A 25879-nucleotide genomic window follows, 5' to 3' on the forward strand; every position below is an offset into this window, starting at 1 on the left:
CTAAAATCTCTCAAGAGGTACTTGCCACTATGATCTTCCATAGTAACTTTTTACTTTATTCCTCCACATCAACCTTGTACTCTTTGAACTAATCAAAGTACTTAGTCTTGCGGTACATTAAGTAAATTTATTTGTATCTTGAATAGTTGTCTATAAATTAGACAAAATATTCAATACTACCTCTTGTCTGGATAGTCATAGGATCACACAAATCAGAATGAACCGATTTCAACATATCTTTGACTCCATACCCCTTGGACTTAAAAGCTTCTTGGTTATTTTTCTTCCAAGTAAGACTCGCAGGTTGGAAAGATTTCCACTACCAATGAACCCAAAAGTTCATCAGCTACCAATGAATCCTACTCAAGTATAACCTAGCTTTATATGCCAAAGATATAATTGGTTCATTTTCGAAGGTTGCTTTCTCTTAAAATTAGAAGATGTGTTACTAATTTCCATTTGTTGCATCGTGGGAGTTTATTGGATTATAAATTGTCAACCATCATACCAGAATAGATAACTTTCCTATTTTTCTTGATAACAACTTTGTTATCAAAATAGACACAATATCTATAATAGTTTAGAAACTGAAATCAGGTTCTTTCTAAACTTGGTACGTAAAGACAATTACTTAAAATCCATATTTTATTCTTATCAAAGGATAAACATCTCCCACTGCAACAGCTACCACTTTTACAGTAGTGCCCATGTGGACGGTGATTTACCTTTCATTTAGTTGTCGGGTTTCCTGGAACCCTGCAATGAATTGCAGACATGATTAATGGCATCTTGTATCTACACTCCAGGTTCTGGTAGATAACACCACTGGACATGTTTCAACTAATGAATTAAATACATCTAAATTGTTCTTAGTTCTAAGAAGACAGTCTACCTTAATGTCCAAGTCCTATTTCCAATCATTACAATTGGGACTAATAAGTCTTTTTCTATAGTATGACTACTAGGGATTGACAAACATCCTAAGAATCACAAAAATATTTGTTCAAGATCAACTCCTTAAAATCTCCATGAATTTTGTGTATACAAAATCGAAGAGGAGATTTTATTCATTAATTTTATTATCTCGTCAACTTTACTTTATGACGAATAAAATTAATAGTTGATCTGTCTTTGATCAAATATTTGGTCAAAACTCTTTGAATTTAAAATAAAATATTGATTCCTCAAACAATATTATTTAAATTCACCAACACCTCAAACACCGTGACTTTTGCATGCCACGTTAGTGTGGACGTATACAAATTCAACATTTGTAAAAGGAGGGTTTTACCCATTAACTATCTTGTCAACGTATCTTTATGACAAATAAAATTATCTCAAACACCGTTAATTTTGTATGCCACGTTAGTGTGGACGTATACAAAATCAATCATTTGTAAGAGGGTTTTAACCCTTTAATTTTATTATCTTGTCAACCTAGTTTTATGACAAATTAATAGTTGGTTTCATTTGGTCACACAAATAATAGCAATGACTCCGATGGGAGGATACTATTAGATGTGTCTAAGTGTATACCATTACTTGACACTAAGTCCATTAATAAGATTATGCCCCTTCCGTTGGGGAAGATCACACGCTCTTAATTAACTTCCTATAGTCATCCAAAAATGGAAGTCTGTTCTAGTGATCCACAAACAAGCTCATCCGTTATGGAGGAAGGCACTCGAGCCAACGCGCAAGCTTGTTTGCATCACTTACAAACCAGTAATGGAGACCATGGATTTATTTAAAATCCCTCTCCCACTTAGTTATTTATAAACGAGGAATTTTAACTATGCTAGCCTACTAGTCATGTATACTAACATGCACACAAGACAATATAAAAGCAATAAATAGAAAATCTAATTTTCAACTATTATGGCTTTTATCTCTAGTTGTCCTCCGTGTGTTGTCATCCCAAGTCGCTGCCATATTTGGCCACCGCCACCGGGTCTAGCTGTCGCATCCAGTTCCTCTGCGCCTCTGGTCCTTAGAAGGTTCCACGCTTTGCAAGATTCGATCCGCGACATACATAGAATTTTACATTTTGATCCTATATTCCATAAAAGGAATGTACATGTATCTAGATCAAAATAAAATCCTAATAAAACTAAATACAGCTGTATTTTAATACAATCATGCACACTCGGATAAATGCCCTTGACATGTCCAAGGGTCCAATCACACACATAATAACTAAAAGCCATAATAGTTGGATCCTGCATCCACAAAGTTAGCACATCCTACTATTAACCTGCCTAAATTATGTATGACATGTGCATAATTAAACTAATACCAAATACACAGAGGCAAAACCCTAGCTCTGATACCAATTGTTGGTTGCTACTCGGAAAACCTATAGGTTCCACAAAAATTTTGTACAAAGGTCGAACCTTTTCCTAGCTACCATGTGTTCTTTTAAATTAAATTTTGGATCGCTGCGGAACTTAACACGCTTGATCCAAAACTTAATCTATTTGTTCTTTTAGGTTTTGACTTGGATCTCTGAACTTAACACGTTCGACCCAAGTCTCCTTAAGTTATTAATTCCATTAAATATTAATTTCCATAAAAGGTTCCCAGTACTGACGTGGCGAGGCACATGGCCTTCTTGGATATGGGAGCAACCACCACCGACTAGACAAAACCTTTAATAGAAAGCTAATATTTAATTTCCTAAAATAACTTTAGGTTAACCAAAGAGAACAATCAAATCACAAGGAAAAGAAAGAAACAAAAGAACACAACTTCGAAAAAACATATTCGAAATTCTAGAACGTAAGCATCTTGTATTTGGTATTATTTCCATAAATAACTAGCATGATGCGGAAATAAAATTTACTAGTTATACCTTGTAGAAAAACCTCTTGATCTTCTACCGTATTCCTCTTCTAACCTCGGACGTTGTGTGGGCAACGATCTTCCGAGACGAGAAACCACCAATCACCTTCTTCTCCTCCTAGCTAGGTTCGCCCAACAAAGCGGAAGCTTCACCAAGGAAGAAAACAAAATACTAACCAAGCTCCAAGAGATGCTAGCTTTCTCTCCTTCTTCTTCTTCTTCTCCGAGTAGTATCCGCCACCACAAGAGCTCCAATAGAAGGGTAGGGTTCGGCCACCACAAGAGGAAGAGAGGGAGAGGTTGGCCGGCCACACCAAGGAACAAAAGAGGGAGAGGAATAATAGATGTTGTGTCTTGTGAAGGCACCCTCACCCCTTCTTTTATATTCCTTGGCCTAGGCAAATTAGGAAATTTAATTACAATAAAATTTCCTTAATTTCCTTGACATGATTTAATTGAGAAAAATTAAATAAAATTTCCCAATTTAATCTCTAATGGCCGGCCACTTCTAGAGGAAATAAATTAGACAAGTTTTAATCAACAAATTAAAACTTCCTAATTTGTTTCCGAAAATTTTAAAAATAAAATTTCTCTTTAAAAATCTCTTCATGGTTGATAAAGGAAATTTCTATAATTTTAATTTTATCAACATGTGGATAATTTTTAAAGAGAAAATAACTCATCAATCTACAAATAAGGAAAGAGATCTAATCTCTTTCTTTAATCTTTTGTAGATCTTTTACAATAGAGATATTTTAATTTTAATTCTCTTTAAAAAATTATTTCTTCCACATAATAAAAACTAAAATTAAAATCCCTTTTTAATTTAATTTGGCCGGCCCCACTAGCTTGGGTTCAAGCTAGGGCCGGCCACCCAATAATATACCTAGGCCGGCCCTAGCTTGGTTCCCAAGCTAGCTTGGCCGGCCCCTTATTAGTGGGTATAGAAGGTGGGTATAGGTGGGTATAAAACTTCTACAAATAAGAGGCTACGATAGGGACCGAGAGGAGGAATTGGTTTTGGTCTCCGATAAAATTAGCATCCCGTGTTCGCCCGAACACACAACTTAATTTTATCAATGATAATTCATTCCACTAGAGAATTATCATTGAACTACCGCACCAATCCCAAATTACATTTTGGGCTCCTTCTTATTATGAGTGTGTTAGTCTCCCTGTTTAAGATATCAAATGTCCACTAATTAAGTGAGTTCTTGACAACTCATTTAATTAATATCTAAGTCCAAGAGTAGTACCACTCAACCTTATTATCATGTCGGACTAAGTCCACCGGCAGGTTTAACATGACAATCTTTATGAGCTCCTCTTGAGGACATTATCAACCTAGTATCTCTAGGACACAGTTTCCTTCTATAATCAACAACACACACTATAAGTGATACCATTTCCCAACTTATCGGGTTTATTGATTCAACGAACTAAATCTCACCCATTGATAAATTAAAGAAATAAATATCAAATATATGTGCTTGTTATTACATTAGGATTAAGAGCACACACTTCCATAATAACCGAGGTCTTTGTTTCTTTATAAAGTCAGTATAAAAGAAACGACCTCAAATGGTCCTACTCAATACACTCTGAGTGTACTAGTGTAATTATATAGTCAAGATAAACTAATACCTAATTACACTACGACCTTCCAATGGTTTGTTCCTTTCCATCATGGTCGTGAGCTACTGTTTATAATTTATAAGCTACTGATAACATGATCTTCTGTGTGTGACACCACACACCATGTCATCTACAATATAAATTAATTGAACAACTACATTTATCATAAATGTAGACATTCGACCAATGTGATTCTTATTTCTAGATAAATGTTTATACCAAAAGCTAGGCTTTTAGTATACACTCCAACAGGACATGTCAAGGGCATTTTATGTGTGTACATGATTGTATGTATTAAATATAGCAGGAGCTATATTAGTTTTAGGATTTTACATTTTTGTTTCGATCTAGATTACATGTACATTCCTTCGTGGAATATAAGATCAATAAATGTAAAATTCTATTTTTGTTGCGGATCGTATCTGTTGGTGCGGTTAACACTAACGGTCTAACCCGGGTTTTGATGAATGAAAAAATAGGTTAAGTTAGTTTTATTGTTGGTCTAACACTTTGACCGAGTGTGTAGGCGAAGTCCAAACGGGTCGACGGGCTGATCAGACGTTTGGCACGAAGCCTAGCTAGGTCGATGGGCCGACCGGATAGCTGGCACGAAGTCCAAACGGGTCAACAGGCTGACCGGACATTTGGCATGAAGCCCATCTAGGTCGACAGGCCGACCGGATAGCTGGTATGAAGTCCAAACGGGTCGACGGGCTGACCGGACGTTTGGCACGAAGTCCAGCTAGGTCGACGGGCTAACCGGATAGCTGGCATCAAGTCCAGATGGGTCGAAGGGCTGACCGAACGTCTGGCAGGTAAATAAAGGTAAGTCACTGGAGGGGAATGACTGTGAGGACGCGTTCCCGGGAAGGGAACTTAGGCGCCGATCCGAATTAGAACCATTTCGGAACTCTAAGTTGAGATCTTGACTAGATTCCGATCTCGGAGAGATGGAATCTAATTAATACTTGATGTGCGTAGATTTTATATACTTTTATGCATGTTTTGACGCACATTTACATACTTTGAGCATGCTTGATCTATGTATTTTTGTACTTCCAGTTTTCCTTTTAGCATATTTACTCTTTTTGTTCGGAGATCTGCTTTTGTGCATTTTCTGTACACAGGAGTCAAATTTGGTGAAGATTCTGCATTCTTGGACAAAACTTATGAGATAAGCAAGCGAGAAGGCACCTGGCCGTGTACCAGACACGGCCCTGCATTGGTAGGGAGCTCTGGCCGTGTGGAGTTCAGAGGCCGTGTGGCAGCAACAGCAAAGGAAGAAGGTCTGGCTGTGTGAACCTCACACGGCCGTGCCAAGTTTTGAAGCAACTCAGAGTTCAATCCTTACATGGTCGTGTGGATCTACATGGCCGTGTAAGGTTTCTAGAGACCAAGAAGGCCCTGGTCGTGTGCATCACACGGCCGTGCAGGGTTCCCAGCGCTTAAAAGTGTTCTGGCCATGTGTACCACACGGCCGTGCCAGGTTTCCAGAAGCTGGGGCAGTCCAGGCCGTGTGGATCTACACGGTCGTGCTTGGAGGTTTTGATCGGAGTTGTCCATGGCCGTGTACCACACATGACCGTGTATAGATGGCAGAGAGGGGAAAGGCTCTGGCCGTGTGAACCTCACACGGCCATGCCTCGGGGCCGTGTGGCACCCAAAAGCCTCCCTCTATTTAAAGCCTCCTTGGAGATTTGAAAGGGGATCTTCTCCCCTTTGGGAGAAAGCAAGATTTGGTGGATTCCTCCCATTCTTGGGAGGATTTTTGGGCAATCTAAAGGGAGATCTTGGCGAATTCAACTCCGGAAGCGAGGATTGGATCCGAAGATAGAGCTATATTATAGATAAGTTTTCTTTCTTTCCTCTTCTTGGATTGGGATTGAAGAATGCTTGTAATCTTCTTATCTTTGGTTTTCTTCCTTCGTTTTATGGAGTAGATCTATTTATTCTAGGATGGAGGGAGTATTTGTGAGATAAATTGATGTAAACTCTTGTGGATTTGCCATTTCTTTGTTTCTATGATGTTGCCTAGTTTGTATCGATTGGATCTTGGATGATTAATTGTGATTAGGGCTTAATTCTTATTCTTGATTGATTGTTTGGATATCTTGTAGACTTTGTAAAGATTAACCCTCACTCGATTTTCCGAGGGATCCACGTGACAGGTGCAAGCCCGTGTAAGGACATTTGAGGGATAACCTTGAAGGGAAAATGAGATTATTCAAGAGGGTAGGATAGATTTTATGATTCAATCCTTGTATCTTTATGGGTTAAGAAGCTATGAACTTCTATGTTGGTATCCGAGGGAAGCATAGTAATAGGTGCAATCCTGTGTAAGGACAACGTAGGTTCATATCTATTTGATCACATTTAGATACATTTATCAGTCCTATGCCGGTTATCTATTGCAAGAGAGAACCAGCAATCTTCTATAAATATTAGACAATTGAGAAATAAGAATTGGTAAACCATATACATTCAAGAGATTTCACAAAGAAACCAAAACTCCTAGAACCTCCCTTTATCATAACTCAAACCCCCAAACTCTTGTTTGTTAATCTTTCATTTTAGATTTGTTTTTCATCCTTAGCATTTGAAACCAATTGATTAGTTGTTTAGCTAATTCGCTTTGAGATATTTCTAGTGCTTATTCCAGTTCCTGTGGATACGATAATCTTTTATATTACTTGCGACATTTCCGTACACTTGCGGAGAGCGAACAATACTCTTTCTATTTATTATAACTGTGCTAATACTTTGTTTTGCAAGGTAATATAAATTTCACTTTGTCTCGAACTAATCATTTCTTGCAGGAGAATGACTTCCTGGAGAAAAAGTTGTCCGGGCGCCCAGAGGTAAAATATTATCACTTTGCAGCCTTGACACGTGGAGTTCGTTGGTTGACTCAATTACGTCACTTCAGGGTGCCCTGAAGGGCTGAGGGCGCCCCGAGCCTCCTATATAAGGAGGGTCAAGGGTGGAGCTTAAAAAGAACTCAGAATTCAAGATCCACTTCTCTGCGCTCCTGCGACGCTGCGAAAAGATCTCCGACTCAGTGCTGTCTTTTATTTTTAATTCTATAGTCGGTATTTTCTTTCTATCAGTTCTTGTACTTTAATCTCGTAATTCTATTTTCGAATTAATAGTGATTGCCCATCGAAAGCACCCTTGTGTGCGGACCTTGGAGTAGGAGTCGCCAAAGGCTCCGAACCAAGTAAATATCTGTGTCGTCTTTGGCTTATCTTTGGTCTTTCTGCTGTGCTTAACTCTTTTCGATGAAATTTTAAATCGATATTCACCCCCCCCTCTATCGACTTTCACGATCCAATAGTATCCTTGCAAGGCGTGGTGCTGTTTGAGGACCAGAGACGCAGCGGAAAAAGAAGCAAGATTGATGCAGCGACTAGACCCGATTGCGGTGGCTAAAGATGGCAGCAGCTAGGGTTGGCAGCACATGGAGGACAATGATGGAAAAGGCAATAATAGTTGGAAAATTGTTTTTCCATATTTATTGCTTTTATTTGCTGTGATGTGTGTATGCATGATAAAATCCTCATCTTAAAAAACTAAGTGGGAGAGGGATTAGAAAATAAATTCCACGGTCTCCATTACTGATTTGTAAGTGCTGCAACAAACTTGTGTGTTGGCTCTGAGTGCCTCCCTCCACAATGGATGAGTTTGTTTGCAAATCACTAGATCAAACTTCCTTTATGGATGATTATAGGAAATTATTTAGGAGCGTGTGATCTTCTCCAACTGAAGGGGCATAATCCTATTTAATGGACTAAGTATCAAGTAATGATATACACTTAGACACATTTAATAGTATCCTTCCCAACCGAGTCACTGCTATTATTTGTGTGACCAAAAGAATACCAACTATTAATTTTATTTGTCATAAAGTTAGGATGACAAGAATAAAATTAATGGGTTAGACCCTCCTCTTACAAATGTTTGGATTTATATACGTCTACACTAACGTGGCATGCAAAATTGATGGTATTTTGAGGTGTTGGTAAATTTAAATAATATTGTTTGAGGAATCAATATTATTCTAAATTTAAAGTCTTGACCAAAAGTTTATTTTGTGATTCTTAGGATGACTTTCAACCCACTGGCTATTATACTGAAAGAGAACAAACTTACTGGTCCCAATTACAAAGATTGGAAAAGAAAGCTGGACATTGTCCTAACTGCTGAAGGCTATAAGTTTGTATTGTTAGAGGTCTGCCCTAATGTGCCTAATAGTAATTCTAGTGAAGAGGAGATTGAGTATCATAAGAAATGGGTCAAGGCAGATGAGATGGCGCGAAGTTACATTTGGCTTTTATATCAAATGTGCTGCAACATCAGCATCAGACCATGCCTACTGGTCATGACTATTGGGACCTTGATATCCGCTAGAGGGGGGTGAATAGCGTCTCGTCGCGTGTTCGTCGGTTGCATCTTGATGATGTGCAGCGGAATACAAAGATAAAAACAACCAATGCTAACACCTAGGGTTTACTTGGTATCCACCTCAAGATGAGGTGATTAATCCAAGGATCCACGTGACACACTCACTCCACTATGAAAACCTCCTTCTCGGTCACAGCCGAAGGCAGAGAAGCCTCGTACAACACTCACACACAACACAACACAAATACAGCAAGAGGAAACAAAAATACAACGCAACACACTCCTCTTCTTCTTACTTGTGCTTGTCGTCGCCTCTTGAACTTTGGAGAAACTCCCCAAGTGCCTTCAAGAACTGGCGTGAGTAGATAGGAGAAGCTCGTTGTGAATCGCTGAAGAACGGCGCAAAAGATTGCAAGAGATCTGCTGAGAAAAAGCTCCGCCTGGGCTTTATACAGTAGCTCCAATCGATCGAATTCATCCCCAATCGATTGTCACGTCACATTTGGACAATCCCAGCCGTCCACCACCTACAACCTGCCCAACGGTCGAATCCCAATCGATCGACCGATCGATTGGGAACATCTGGATCGATCGGTGGATCGATCCAAAAGCATTCTATGCTTGTTGTGTTCCAATCGATTGACCGATCGATTGCCAGCTCCCAATCGATTGGGCCATTTCTTCCTTCGCAGCACACTCCAATCGATCCACTGATCGATTGGAGCCTGTTCAATCGATCGCCTGATCGATTGGACACCCTGGACTTGACTCAAACTCAAGTCCAGCTTCCTAAACCTAACTCTCGGCCAACCGTAACCTGTTGGGTTTGCACGCCTAGCATTTGGCTACTCCCGACCAACCTCGAACTAGCCTTCTAGCCTCCTCCATCAGCCTTGCATCCCTCGGATATCTCCCCATCCTTCACACCTTGCCTTCTAGAGCTTCCATTGGCCTCATCCTAGTTATCAAGTTCTCCTAGCCAAATCACCCTAGGACTTGCCCTGCCAAGATCACACTTGGTCTTTCCAATTGCCTAGCTCCTCACCAGGACTTTCCCTTTGCCTAGCTATACTAGGACTTTCCAAATGCCTGATCTCACTTATCAAGACTTTCACCACCAAGTCTGGTCAACACTGACCTACTTAGATTTTCACTCTTGCCAACCTTCCTGTTGGACTTACCTTTGCCTAATCTCCAATTAGGACTTTCCCAGTCAAGTCTCCTGTCAACCTTGACCTACTTGACTTCTCTCTTGCCTAACCTCCAGTTAGGACTTTCCTAGATGCATAAACTCCAGTTAGGACTTTCCCATTGCCTAAACTCCAGTTAGGACTTACCCGGTCAAGTCTCCGGTCAACACTGACCCACTTGACCTATCTTCTCATCAACCTGGTTAATCCCTTGACCATGTCCACAATCGGATGATTGCTCCAGCAATCTCCATATATTGTTAAATGTACTATATTGTCAAACATCAAAACTCAAACTCTGACTCAAGCTTGACTCAACTCAAGCTTAATCAAACTGGTCAAACTTGACCTAAGGAAATTGCCCCAACAATAACATGATGTACAATCTCAAGAAACTATTCGGACACTAGAATCAGGCTAACAGGCAAGACTGTATGATCTTTAGGTACTAGACTAAAAGCAGGAATGAAGAAGCCGAAAGGCAAGTGCATCATTTGCATGTAGTCTGGACATTTGTAGGCGGACTGCCCTTGTAGGAAGAGAACAATATATGTATAGTAGTTGGAACATGTTTAGTGGTGTTATCTACCGGTACTTGACGTGTAAATATGATAACCACTTATCATGTCTGCAAATCATTGCAGGGGTTCCAGGAAACCCGACAACTACACGAAGGAGAAATCACTGTTTACATGGGCAATGCTACAGAAGTATCAGTTGTTGCAGTAGGAGATGTTTATAGGAATAAAATATTAGTTTTAAGAAATTATCTTTACGTACCAAGTTTTAGAAAAAACTTGATTTCAGTTTCTAAACAATACAAGGATGGATATTTTGTCTAGGTGAATAGGGAAATTATTTGTTCTGGTACGTTCATTGGTAATTTGTAAATCCAATAACTCCCACGATGCAACAAATGGAAATTAATAGCACATCTTCTAATTTTAATAAGAGAAAGGAAACTTCAGAAATGAACCAAACATATCTTTGGCATCTAAGGCTTGGTCATATTAACTTGAGTAGGATTCAAAGGACTCTTGGGTTCATTAGTGTTGGAAAACTTTCCAACTTGCGAATCTTGCTTGGAAGGTAAAATGACCAAGAGACCTTTTAAGACCAAGGGGTATAGAGCCAAAGATGTGTTGAAACTGGTTCATTCTGATTTGTGTGGTCCTATGTCTATCCAGGCAAGAGGTGATTTTGAATATTTTTTCTCTTTTATAGATGACTATCCGAGATATGGGTGCATTTACTTGATGCGTTGCAAGTCTGAATGCTTTGATAAGTTCAAAGAGTACAAGGCTGATGTGGAGAAATGCCATGGTAAAAGTATCAAGACACTACGGTCTGATCGTGGTGGTGAATACCTCTTTGGAGAGTTTAGGAATTACTTATCAGAGGTTGGGATTTAATCCTAATTGTCTACACCTGGTACACCCCAACAGAATGGTGTGGCAGAACGAAAGAATAGGACTCTTATGGAAATGGTTAGATCGATGATGAGTTATTCAGAATTACCAAATTCATTTTGGGGATATGCTCTGGAAATAGCAGTGTACATTCTGAATATGGTACCTTCTAAATCAGTACCCTTTACTCTCATGGGATTGTGGAATGGACGTAAGCCTAGTCTGAGTCATATTCGGATATGGGGTAGTCCAACACATGTGCTGAAGGGAGATACTGGCAAGTTGGAATTACGTACAGAAGTTTGTTTGTTTATAGGATATCCTAAGGAAACGAAAGGTGGTTTGTTTTATAATCCTAAAAATCAGAAAATCATTGTTAGCACCAATGCTCAATTTTTAGAGGAAGATTATGTAATAAACCATAAGCCCATGAGTGAAATTATTCTAGAAGAAATGTGAGAAGACATGCCTACTTTAGTACCAACAGTGCAAGATGAAATATCATAAGAAACTGCAACACGTATCAGAAATGATACACAACAATAAATAGTGCATTGTCATAGTGGGAGGGTTGTTAGGCAACCTAAAAGATTCATGTTTTTGGGAGAGTCATCGGACTTGGTCCCAGGTAAACATGAACCTGATCCTCAAACATATGACGAAGCACTCCAAGATATAGATACGGCATCTTGGCAAAGAGTGATGAATTCTGAAATAGAATCTATGTATTCTAATAAGGCCTGGGAGCTTGTAGAACCACCAAATGGTGTAAAAGTCATTGGATGTAAGTGGATCTATAAAAGGAAAAGAGGGACAGATGGGAAGGTGGAAACCTTCAAAGCAAGGCTTGTTGCGAAAGGGTACACTCAGAAAGAGGGAATCGATTATGAGGAAACTTTTTCGCCGATTGCCATGCTTAAGTCTATCCGGATACTCTTATCCATTGCCGCTCATATGGATTATGAGGTTTGGAAAATGGATGTCAAGACAGCTTTCCTTAATGGAAGTCTTAAAGAAAACATCCATATGAAGTAACCAGAGGGGTTCATTGAAAAAGGTAAAAAGCATCTAGTGTGCAAGCTAAATCAGTTTATTTATGAACTGAAGCAAGCTTCAAGATCTTGGAACATCCGATTTAATGAAGTAATCCAATCGTATGGATTTATTCAGTGTCCGGATGAGTCTTGTGTATACAAGAAGTATGATGGAAACGTGGTGGTATTTCTTGTACTATACGTAGATGACATTTTGTTAGTTGGAAACAATATCAAAGTGTTGTCAGAAGTAAGGGTATGGTTGTCTAAGCAATTCGATATGAAGGACATAGGAGAATGCATACATATTCTTGGGATCAAAGTAATAAGGGGTCGCAAGAAAAGGATGTTGTGTCTGTCCCAAGCTTCGTATATCGATACAATCCTTGCTCGTTTTAGCATGCAAGACTCCAAGAAAGGTTTTCTACCCTTTAGGCATGTAGTAGCTTTATCAAAAGAAATGTCTCCAAAGATATCAAAGGAGATAGAGGATATGAAGGCAGTTCCTTATGCTTCGGCTGTCGGAAGCCTAATGTATGATATGTTGTGCACGAGACCGGATATCTGTTTTGTCGTGGGCATGGTTAGCAGATATCAAAGCAACCCTGGACAAGGACATTGGACTACTGTAAAGCATATATTAAAGTACCTGAGAATGACTAGAGATTATATGCTAGTTTACCAAGCAGATGATTTGCTCCCTGTGGGTTACACGGATTCCGACTTCCAATCAGATAAGGATAATAGTAAGTCTATATCATGCTATGTGTTTACTTTAGGAGGTGGAGCTATTGCATGGAGGAGTGTTAAACAAAAATACGTTTAAGACCCAACCATGGAAGCTGAGTATATGGCAGCCTCTGAGGTAGCCAAAGAAGTTGTATGCCTTAGGAACTTCCTAATGGACTTAGATGTGATTCCTGGTTTATCCAAAATCATCACAATTTATTGTGATAATAGTGGTGCAGTAGCAAACTCGAAGGAACCACGAGCTCATAAGGCGAGTAAACATATAGAGCGCAAGTACCACCTGATATGAGACATCGTAAAGCGTGGAGAAGTTGTTGTCGCCAAGATTGCATCAACAGATAACATGGCAGATCCTTTCACTAAGGCCCTTCCGACGAAAGCTTTTGATCGGCATGTTGAAGGAATGAGAATCAGATGTATGGCAGCGTTTATGACAGCATAGTCTTTTAGTATAAGTGGAAGATTGTTAGAGTGTATACTAAAAGCCTAACTTTTTGTAAACATTTATTTTGAAATAAAAAATCACATTGGTTAAATGTCTACATTTATATGCTAAGTGTAGTTGTTTAATTAATTTATATTGAAGATAACATGGTGTGTGGTGTCACACACAGAAGATCATGTTATCAATTCCTTATAAATTATAAACAGTAGCTCACAACTAAGATGGATAGGAACAAACCATTGGAATAGTCGTAGTGTAATTTGGTATTAGTTTATCTTGATTATAAAATTACACTAGTACACTCTGAGTGTATTAAGCAGGATCATTTAAGATAAGTTCTTTTTATACTTATTGCATAAAAGAATAAGACCTTTGTTATTATGGAAGTGTGTGCTCTTAATCATGATATAATAACAAGCACATATACTCAATATTCATTTCTTTAATTTATCAAAGGGTGAGATTTAGTTCGATAAATCAATAGGCTTGATAAGTTGGAAAATTGTATTATTTATGTGGTGTGTTGTTGATTATAAAATGAAATTGTGTCCTAGTAATCTAGGTTGATGATGTCCCCTTGAGAAGCTCATAAGGATTGTCATGTAAACCCTGCAGGTGGACTTAGTCAGACATGACAATGAAGATGAGTGGTACTACTCTTGGAGCTAGATATTAATTAAGTGAGTTGTCAGTAACTCATTTAATTAGTGGGCATTATATATCTTAAACACAGGGAGACTAACACACTCATGATAAGAAGGAGCCCATATAGTAATATGGGATTGGTGCAGTAGTTCAATAATAACTCTTTAGTGAAATGAGTTATTATTGATGAACTCGAGTTGGGTGTTCGGGGGGAACACGGGAAGCTCAAGTTCATCGGAAGACCAAAACTAATTCCTCCTCTCGATCCCTGTCGTAGCCTCTTATTTATAAAGTGTTATACCCACTCATACCCACCTTCTTACCCATCTTTAGGTGGTCGGCCAAGCCAAGCTTGGAGCCCAAGCTAGGGGCCGGCCAAGATCAAGCCTTAATGGAGCAAGTAGGTGGCCAACCCTAACTTGGAGCCCAAGTTGGTGGCCGACCACAATAAAATTAAAAGGATTTTAATTTTTTAAAATCTTTCCTCATGTGGAAGCCATGATTTAAAAGAAAGTTTAAAATTTAAATCTTTCCTTTTATAGCTTTCTACAAAAGATTAAGAGAAAGGTTTGATATCTTTCCTTATTTGTAGTTAAAAGGAAGATTTTAATTTTTGATAAAACTTTCCTTTTTGTAACCATCCTCATGGTTTTAAAAGAGAGTTTTTAAAATTTAAATCTTTCCTTTTATAGTTTTTACAAAAGATTAAGAGAAAAGATTTGATATCTTTCTTTATTTGTAGATTGAATGGAAGATTTTAATTTTTAGAAAACTTTCCTTATTGTAATCATCCACATGCTTTAATAGAGACATTTTAATTTATAAAAGTTTCCTTTTATAACCAACCATGAAGGGAATTTTTAAAGATAAATTTTTATTTTAAAAATTTCCGGAAACAAATTAAGAAGTTTTAATTTTGTGTTTAAAACTTTTCTTGTATGGAGGACATGTAGCGGCCGGCCACATTAATAGAAGAAAAGGAATTTTTTTATCATTTAAATTTTCCTTTCTTTGGCAAAGAAAATAAGAAAGTTTTTATTAAAATTTTTCTTATTTGCCAAGACCAAGGAATATAAAAGAGAGGGTAGAGGTGCATCACCTCATAAAAATCAATCTTCTATTATTCCTCTATTCCTTGTGGTGGTCGGCCCTCTCTTCTTCCTCTTCCCCTATTCTTCATCTTAAGTGGCCGGCGGCATCATCATCTTGGATAGATCTTGGTGGCCGGATTTTGCTTGGAGAAGAAGAAGAGATAGGAGGCATTGTTTCCTAACATCCCTTGGAGCTTGGTTGGTGGCCGAAGTTCTTCATCTCTAGGAGATTGTTAGTGGTCGAAACTTGCAAGGAGAATAAGGAGGCTTGGGTGGATTCTCGTCTTGGTAGATCGTCACCCACATGACGTCCGAGATAAGAAGAGGAATACAACAGAAGATCGTGAGGTCTATAAGTTATAAAAGGTATAACTAGTTATTAGTTTCTGCATCATAACTAGTTCATCCTTTTATTTAGATCTTGAAATACCAAACACAAGAGGCTAATGAATCTAGGTTATCGAATTATGTTTTCGATTTTGTGTTTCTTTTATTTTTTGAACTTGTGATTCGATTGTTCTTTTTGGTTAAACCTAGGGTTACTATAAGGAAATTAAATACTGAATTTCGTTGAAAGGCTTTGTCTAGAAAGTGGTGGATGCTCCCATACCCAAGAAGGCATAGTACCTCGCCATGTTTAACCTGGAAGTCGATCTCTGAAATTAATATTTAATTGAATTTGTAACATAGGTAGATTTGGATTAATAATGTTAAGCATCGTTTGCAATCCAAGTCTAAACCTCTAAGAACAGATAAGTTAAGTTTGGAATCAATAATGTTAAGTTTTGTTTGTGATTCCAAATTTAATTTCTAAAGAACACAATAGGTTGTTAGGAATGGTTCAGGACTTGTACAAAATTTTTGTACAGGAGAACCAGTACGATATTCCAAGTAGCAACCAACACCTCGCACAGTCGTGTGGCCAAACAGGAGAAGGAAAGTGCACGACCGTGCAACCTTACACGGTCGTGCGACCAACCCAGAGGCAGATCAGTACATGGTCGTGCATACTTGCACGGTCGTGCCCCTCATGACTGAAGCCAAGCAGTACACAACCGTGCAATCCTGCACGATCGTGTCCCCAGAGCCGAACCCCAGTTCACATGGTCGTGCCAATTGGCACGGCCGTGTAGCGCAGCCAGAGACAAGAAGAGGCACAGTTATGCCATCCTTACATGGTAGTGCCGCCACAGCCGCGCCCTAGCCTATAAAAGGGTTTTAACCCTTTTCCTCAAGGGGAGAGTCAGGAAGCGAGCCGTAAGGGAGAGAATTGACTTGGTACCGTTCTACACCATGCAAGACATCCGTCCAACGATCCTTCATCACCACATCAACTCCAGAAGCAAAGTATTGGATCCGAAGATCACACGTCATCGTTGGATAAGTGTCTTTTCTCTTTCTCTCTTCTTGTTTGAGAATTGTATACTTAATATTATGTCTTCGGGTTTTTTCTCCGACGTCTATGGAGTAGAATCTTTGTTCTAGGATGAGAGAGTAGTTGTGGATTGGTTTGATGTAAGACTCATACTTTTGCCTCTATTTCATTGGATGATTTCGCATGCTTTGTTTTGACTACTCGATCTCTATATTGCATTAATTGATTGTGTAGGAATTTCCTATCTCATAGAGAGAATATCCTAGATCGTACACCCGAGGGGCCCTAGCGACAGGGGTAACCCGTTCACGAACATCTAGGGTACTTCCTTGAAAGGAGAGAAAACTCCACAAGGAAGTGAGAGACCAAACTAAGCTCCTTATCTCTATCCTTAGTGACACCAATTAGAGTAGTGTCCTTGTGATCTACCGAGGTGCTCTAGTGACAGGGGTTAACCATAACAGGATTTCATAGAGATCTTCTTTATTTGGTATCTAAGAATAGATACTTCAGCTTCCGGCAAATGCATGTTGATGGACAATGAGTAAATGAAAGAATGTAATACATCAATACCACCACAATGAAACCGAACTCCTAGAACTCGTCATAACCAAGTAAATTACTCTCTCTTCACTAGTTCTCGTTTCCTCTTCTTATTCCCTTTTCTTTAGATAACTCACAACCATCGATAGTTTAGCTAATCTTAGGTGAACCATTGCTAGTGCTTATAACCAATCCTCGTGGGATCGATAATCTTATTACTGACGACGAATCCGTGCACTTGCAGAAATGTAACAAGTTTTTGGCGTCATTGCCGGGGACTGCATCTATAACATTAGCAAGAATCAATTAGAATAGACTAGACTTAGTTTTTCCTTTATTTTTCCCTTTTTTTAACATTCTGCATTTTAGAGATAAATAATTCTATTTTTATTTTCCTTTAGTTTCTGTATTTTATTCCATATCTTGTTTTTGCATACGTAGAGCTAATCTTTCAGGACAACTTTTACCGTTCGATCCAAAGATTGATAGGACTTTCCTGAGAAGAAGAAACCTACAAAAAGCATTTCAGGCAGCACGAGAATCTTCAGAGATGGCTGACAAACTATTGAAGGTTATGCACCACCTTATGCACGAGGGGTTCGATCTAGCATCACTCGACCGCCAATCAAAGCCAACAATTTTGAAATCAAACCTGCAGTGATCCACATGGTTCAGCAGAATCAATTCGGAGGAGGACCGCACGATGATCCAAACCATCACTTAGAGTTTTTCTACGAGATATGCGGTACTATGAAAGTGAATGGAGTTCCTCCAGAATCAGTGAGATTGCTTCTTTTCGAATTTTCCCTGAAAGACAGAGCCAAGCAATCATTAAATTCCCTTCCGGCAAACATCATATCATCTTGGGAGCAGTGTGAGCAGAAATTTCTGGACAAGTTCTACCCATCGAGCAAAACTGCCCACATGAGGAACTTGATCACTAGCTTCAAACAGATAGACTCAGAATCATTATTTGAAGCATGGGACAGATTCAAAAGTATGCTGAGGTAGTGTCCCCATCAAGGCCTTGAGAAATGGTTGGTTCTACACACCTTCTACAATGGAATCAACTATCACACGAAGGTATCCCTCAACTCTGCGGCAAGAGGAGCACTAATGAACAAGAGCCTTGATGAAGCCGAAGAGATCATAGAGAATGTGGAACAGAACCACCATCAGTGGGCAACTGAAAGATCTGGTGATTCTTTCTTAGGGAATCTAATAAAAGCGTTAGGAAAATTCGACGTAGATGCAGTCACACTCATGTCTACAAAACTGGATGCTCTAACCAAGAAGTTTGAGGTCATAAGGAACAACAACAACACAGCCAATGTAATAGTTTGTGTTTGCGAAACTTACGGAAGTATGGATCATGCTCAAGATACTTGCCCCCTAAGGCCAATACAAGCACAGATAAACCAACTTGAGCAATGCGATGCGATAGTCAGCTACAACTAAAGGCAAAACAATTTGTACTCCAACACATGCAACCCAGGATGGAGGAATCACCCGAATTTCTCATACCAGAACAATCAAAACCAAGGGCCTGTTAGAGTGTATACTAAAAGCCTAGCTTTTGGTATAAACATTTATCTAGAAATAAGAATCACATTGGTCAAATGTTTACATTTATGATAAATGTAGTTGTTCAATTAATTTATATTGTAGATAACATGGTGTGTGGTGTCACACACAGATGATCATGTTATCAGTACCTTATAAATTATAAACAGTAGCTCACGACCATAATGGAAAGGAACAAACCATTGGAAGGTCGTAGTGTAATTAGGTATTAGTTTATCTTAACTATATAATTACACTAGTACACTTAGAGTGTATTGAGTAGGACCATTAGAAGTTGTTTCTTTTATACTGACTTTATAAAGAAACAAAGACCTCAGTTATTATGGAAGTGTGTGCTCTTAATCCTAATATAATAACAAGCACATATATTTGATATTTATTTCTTTAATTTATCAATGGGTGAGATTTAGTTCGATGAATCAATAAGCCTGATAAGTTGGGAAATGATATCACTTATAGTGTGTGTTGTTGATTATAGAAGGAAAATGTGTCCTAGTGATCTAGGTTGAGAATGCCCCCAAGAGGAGCTCATAAGGATTGTCATGTTAAACCCTGCAGGTGGACTTAGTCCGACATGACGATGAAGTTGAGTGGTACTACTCTTGGAGCTATATATTAATTAAGTGAGTTGTCAGTAACTTACTTAATCAGTGGACATTTGTTATCTTAAACACAGGGAGACTAACACACTCATAATAAGAAGGAGCCCAAAAATGTAATTTGGGATTGGTGCGGTAGTTCAATAATAATTCTCTAGTGGAATGAATTATTATTGATAAAATTAAGTTGTGTGTTCGGGGCGAACACGGGATGTTTAATTTTATCGGGAGACCAAAACCAATTCCTCCTCTCGGTCCCTATCGTAGCCTCTTGATTATAGAGTACTATACCCACCTATACCCACCTTCTTACCCATCATATAGGGGGCCGGCCAAGCTAGCTTGGAGATCAAGCTAGGGCCGGCCATGTTTTGGTTCATGGGTGAATTCATGTGGTCGGCCCTAGCTTGAACTCAAGTTTAGGTGGCCGACCATATTAAAATAAAAAGGAATTTTATTTTTTAAATTTTTCTTATGTGGATAACATGATTTAATAGAGAGTTTAAAATTTTAAATCTTTCCTTTTATAAGATTCTACAAAAGATTAAGAGAAGAGTTAAATCTCTTTCCTTATTTGTAGATTAAAAGGTTGATTTTAATTTTGGTAAAAACTTTCCTTTTAATCATGTTCATGATTTAAAAGAGAGTTTAAAAATTAAATATCTCTTTTATAAAACTTCTACAAAGATTAAGAAAAGATTAGATATCTTTCCTTATTTGTAGATTGGAAGAGATTTTAATTTTTTAAAGATAACTTTCTTTTTATCCACATGTTTAAAAGAAATATTTTAATTTATAAAATTTCCTTTTTATTAGTCATCATGAAGGGAAAAATTATTAGAGAAATTTTTTATAAAATTTCCGGAAACAAATTAGGAAAGTTTTAATTCTTGATTGAATTAAATTTCCTTTGCTTGGTTTAAAGTGGCCGGCCACATTATTGATGAGATAAAATTGTTTTTAATTAAATAAATTTTCCTTATAAGTGGCAAAAGAATTAAGGAAATTTTTATTTAAATTTCCTTATTTGCCAAGGCCAAGGATTATAAAAGAAAGGGTAGAGGTGCCTTCATGGTGAATAACTCTATTATTTTTCCTCTCTCTTTTTCTTCCTTGGGGTGGCCGGCCATCCTCTCCTCCTTTCTTCTCTTTGATGGCCGAACCTCATCTTTCTTGTGGAGACTCATATGGTGGCCGGATCAAGTTTAGAGAAGAAGAAGAAGAAGGAGAGAAAGAAAGCTTTGTTTCTAGCATCCCTTGGAGCATGGTGGTGGTGGCCAAACCTCTTCATCCTAGAAGATGTTTTGATGGCCGAAACTTGCAAGGAAGAAGAAGGTGCTTGGTGGTTCTCATCTCGGAAGATCGTTGCCCACACAACGTCCGAGGTTAGAAGAGGAATACGATAGAAGATCAAGAGGTCTTTCTAAAAGGTATAACTAGTATTTTTCCTTTCCGCATCATACTAGTTATTTTTGGAAATAATACCAAATACAAGAGGCTTACGTTCTAGAATTTCGAATATGTTTTTCGATGTTGTGTTTTTTTGTTTTTTCTTTTCCTTGTGATTTGATTGTTCTCTTCGGTTAACCTAAAGTTATTTTAGGAAATTAAATATTAGATTTCTATAAAAGGTTTTGTCTAGTCGGTGGTGGTTGCTCCCATATCCAAGAAGGTCATGTGCCTCGCCACGTCAGTACTGGGAACCGATTATGGAAATTAATATTTAATGGAATTAATAACTTAAGGTGATTTGGGTCGAACGTGTTAAGTTCCGCAGGAGATCCAAGTCAAAACCTAAAAGAACAAATAGATTAAGTTTTGGATCAAACATGTTAAGTTCCGCAGGCGATCCAAAATTTAATTTAAAAGAACACATGGTAGCTAGGAAAAGGTTCAGACCTTTGTACAAAATTTTTGTACAATGGAACCTATAGGTTATCCGAGTAGCAACCAACAATTGGTATCAGAGCTAGGGTTTTGCCTCTGTGTATTTGGTATTAGGATAATTATGCACATGTCATACATAATTTAGGCAGGTTAATAGTAGGATGTGCTAACTTTGTGGATGCAGGATCCAACTATTATGGCTTTTAATTATTATGTGTGTGATTGGACCCTTGGACATGTCAAGGGCATTTATATGTGTGTGCATGATTGTATTAAAATACAGCAGGAGCTGTATTTAGTTTTATTAGGATTTTATTTTTGATCTAGATATATGTACATTCCTTTTATGGAATATAGGATCAAAATGTAAAATTCTATTTATGTCGCGGATCGAATCTTGCAAAGCGTGGAACTTTCTAAGGACCAGAGGCGCAGTGGAACTGGAGGCGACAGCTAGACCCGGTGGCGGTGGCCAAATATGGCAGCAACTTGGGATGACAACACACGGAGGACAACTAGAGATAAAAGTCATAATAGTTGAAAATTAGATTTTCTATTTATTGCTTTTATATTGTGTGTGCATGTTAGTTTATAAGTTTAGTAGGCTAGCATAGTTAAAATTCCTCATTTATAAATAACTAAGTGGGAGAGGGATTTTTAAGCAAATCCCATGGTCTCCATTACTGGTTTGTAAGTGATGCAAACAAGCTTGCGCGTTGGCTCTGAGTGCCTTCCTTCATAACGGATGAGCTTGTTTGTGGATCACTAGAACAAACTTTCATTTTTGGATGACTATAGGAAGTTAATTAAGAGCGTGTGATCTTCCCCAACGGAAGGGGCATAATCTTATTAATGGACTTAGTGTCAAGTAATGGTATACACTTAGACACATCTAATAGTATCCTCCCCATCGGAGTCACTGCTATTATTTGTGTGACCAAATGAAACCAACTATTAATTTGTTATAAAACTAGGTTGACAAGATAATAAAATTAAAGGGTTAAAACCCCTCTTACAAATGATTGATTTTGTATACGTCCACACTAACGTGGCATACAAAATTAACGGTGTTTGAGATAATTTTATTTGTCATAAAGTTACGTTGACAAGATAGTTAATGGGTAAAACCCTCCTCTTACAAATGTTGATTTTGTATACGTCCACACTAACGTGGCATGCAAAATTCACGGTGTTTTGAGGTGTTGGTAAATTTAAATAGTATTGTTAGAGGAATCAATATTATTTTAAATTTAGAGTTTTGACCAAATATTTGATTAAAGATAGATCAACTATTAATTTTATTCGTCATAAAGTAAGGTTGACGAGATAATAAAATTAAATGATAAAATTTCCTCTTTGAATTTGTATACGTCCACACTAACGTGGCATACAAAATTCATGGGATTTTTAAGGAGTTGATCTTAACCAAATATTTTTTGTGATTCTTAGAATGTTTGTCAATCCCCTAGTAGTCATACTATAAGAAAGACTTAGTAATCCCAATTGTAATGATTGGAAATAGGACTTGGACATTAAGGTAGACTGTCTTCTTAGAACTAAGAACAATATATGTGTATTTAATTCATTAGTTGAAACATGTTTAGTGGTGTTATCTACCAGAACCTGAAGTGTAGATACAGATGTCATTAATCATGTCCGCAATTCATTGCAGGGTTCCAGGAAACCCGACAACTAAATGAAAATTAAAACACCGTCTACATGGGCACTACTGTAAAAATGGTAGCTGTTGCAGTGGGAGATGTTTATTTTTTTGATAGGAATAAAATTTGGATTATTAAGAATTGTCTTTACATACTAAGTTTATAAAGAACCTGATTTCAGTTTCTAAACTATTATAGAATAGATATTGTGTCTATTTTGATAACAAAGTTGTTATCAAAAAAAAAAGGTAAGTTATCTATTCTGGTATGTTGGTTGACAATTTATAATCCAATAACTCCCACGATGCAACAAATGGAAATTAGTAACACATCTTCTAATTTTAAGAGAAAGCAACCTTCGGAAATGAACCATGAATATCTTTGGCATCTAAGGCTAGGTTATATTAACTTGAGTAGGATTCATTGGTAGCTGATGAACTTTTGGGTTCATTGGTAGAGGAAATCTTTCCAACCTGTGAGTCTTACTTGGAAGAAAAAAAATAACCAAGAAGCTTTTAAGTCTAAGGGGTATGGAGTCAAAGATATATTGAAATTGGTTCATTCTGATTTGTGTGATCCTATGACTATCCAGACAAGAGGTAGTATTGAATATTTTGTCTATTTTATAGACAACTATTCAAGATACAAATAAATTTACTTAATGTACCGCAAGACTAAGTACTTTGATTAGTTCAAATAGTACAAGGCTGATGCGGAGAAATGTTAATGTAAAAGTCACTATGGTTAGAACATAGTGGCAAGTACTTCTTGGGAGGATTTAGGAGTCACTTATTAGAAGTAGAGATTCAATTCCAACTAACTGCACCTGGTACACCCCAACAGAATGGTGTAGAAAAAGGAAAGTATAGGACTCTTATGGAAATAAGTAGATTGATGAGTTATTTAGAATATTACCAAAATCATTTTTAGGATATACTCTGGAAACGGAAGTGAATATAGCACCTTCCAAAGTCAGAACTCTCTACTCATATAGAATTGCTGAATAGGCGTAAGCCTATTTCGAAGCATATTCGGATTCGGGTAGTCCAACACATATGCTGAAGAGAGACAATGATAAGTTGGACAGGAATTCACTTGTTTGTGGGTTATCCTAGAGAAATGAAAGTAGGTTTATAGTCTTAAAAATCAGAAGGTCATTGTTAGCATCAATGACCGATTTTTAGAAAAGGACTATATAATAAACCACGTGCCCATAAGAAAATTTGTTCTTAAGGAAATAATAAAAGACATGTCTAATCTAGTACCAATTGTACAAGATGAGATACCACAAGGAAACTGCAACACGTATCACAAATGATACACAATTGCAGAAACTGCCTTGTCGTAGTGGGAGGGTTGTTAGGCAACCTAAAAAGATTCATGTTTTGGGAGAGTTTTTGGACTCGATCCCTTGAGGACATGAACCTGATCTCCGGACATATGACGAAGCACTCCAAGATAAAGATGTAATATCTTGGCAAAGAGTAATGAATAACAGAATTAGAATATATGTATTCTAATAAAATCTGGAAGCTTGTAGAACCACCAAATGGTGTAAAAGCCTTTGGGTATAAAAAGGTCTATAATAGGAAAAGAGGGATAGACAGGAAGGTAGAAACTTTCAAAGCAAGGCTAGATGAAAAAGGAAACTTTTTCACTGGTAGCCATGCTTAAGTCTATCCGGATACTTTTATCTATTTGGTAAGTGGATGTCAAGACAACATTCCTTAATGGAAGTCTTGAAGAAAGCATCCATATAAAGCAACCAGAAGGGTTCATTGCAAAGGGCTAAGAGCATCTTATGTGCAAGCTCAATCAGTCTATGGACTGATGCAAAGCTTCAAGGTCTTGGAACATCCAGTTTATCAAAGTAATCCAGACCTATGGATTTATTGAGTAAACGGATAAGTCTTGTGTATACAAAAGGTGTGATGGAAACGTAGTAGGTATTTCTTGTACTATACGTAGATAACATTTTTGGTAGTTGGAAACAATATCAAAATGTTGTCAGAAGTAAGGGTATGGTAGTCCAAATAATTCGATATAAAGGACTTGGGAGAATGTATATATTTTTGAGATCAAAGGATCGCAAGAAAAAATATACTTATCCTAAGCTTGATACATCGGAAAAATCCTTGCTCGTTTTAAGCATGCAAAACTCCTAGAAAGGTTTCTTACCTTTTAAGCATGGAGTGTCTTTATCTAAAGAGATGTCTCTAATGACATCAAAGGAGATTGAGGACATGTAGGTAGTTCTTTATGCTTCTGCAGTTAGACAACCTAATGTATGCTATGCACTAGATCAGAAATCTGTTTTGCCAAGGGCATAGTTAGCAGATATCAAAGTAACCCTAGACAAGGACATTGGACTGCAGTAAAGCATATATTAAAGTACCTTAGAGGCGCTAGAGATTATATGCTAGCTTACAAGGCAGTTAATTTGGTCCCTTTGGGTTACACAGATTTTGACTTCCAATCGGATAGGGACAATAATAAGTCAACCTCGGGGTTTTGTGTTTACTTTAGGAGGTAAAGTCATAACTATGGAAGAGTGATAAGCATAGGTGTTTTTCTGGACTCCACCATAGAAGCTGAGTATATGGCAAGCCTCTGAGGTAGCCATAAAAGCTGAATGACTCAATAACCTCAAGATATACTTAGATATGATTTCTGGTTTGTCCAAAGATTATTACAATTTATTGTAATAACATTGGTGCAGTAGCAAACTTGAAGAAACCATAAGTCTATAAGGTAAGAAAACACAATAGAGCGCAAGTACCACCCAATAC

General features: G+C 37.8%; 1 non-coding gene across 1 annotated transcript; it reads right to left on the bottom strand.

The window, feature by feature from the left end:
• Positions 1 to 18286: 18286 nt before the first annotated feature.
• LOC122007615 lies at positions 18287 to 18387 on the bottom strand. The gene has a single exon (XR_006119069.1). It is a non-coding gene; the product is annotated as a small nucleolar RNA R71 (small nucleolar RNA).
• Between the last annotated feature and the right edge of the window lie 7492 nt (positions 18388 to 25879).

The sequence above is a fragment of the Zingiber officinale genome, chromosome 7B, assembly GCF_018446385.1.
Source record: "Zingiber officinale cultivar Zhangliang chromosome 7B, Zo_v1.1, whole genome shotgun sequence".
NCBI lineage: Eukaryota > Viridiplantae > Streptophyta > Magnoliopsida > Zingiberales > Zingiberaceae > Zingiber > Zingiber officinale.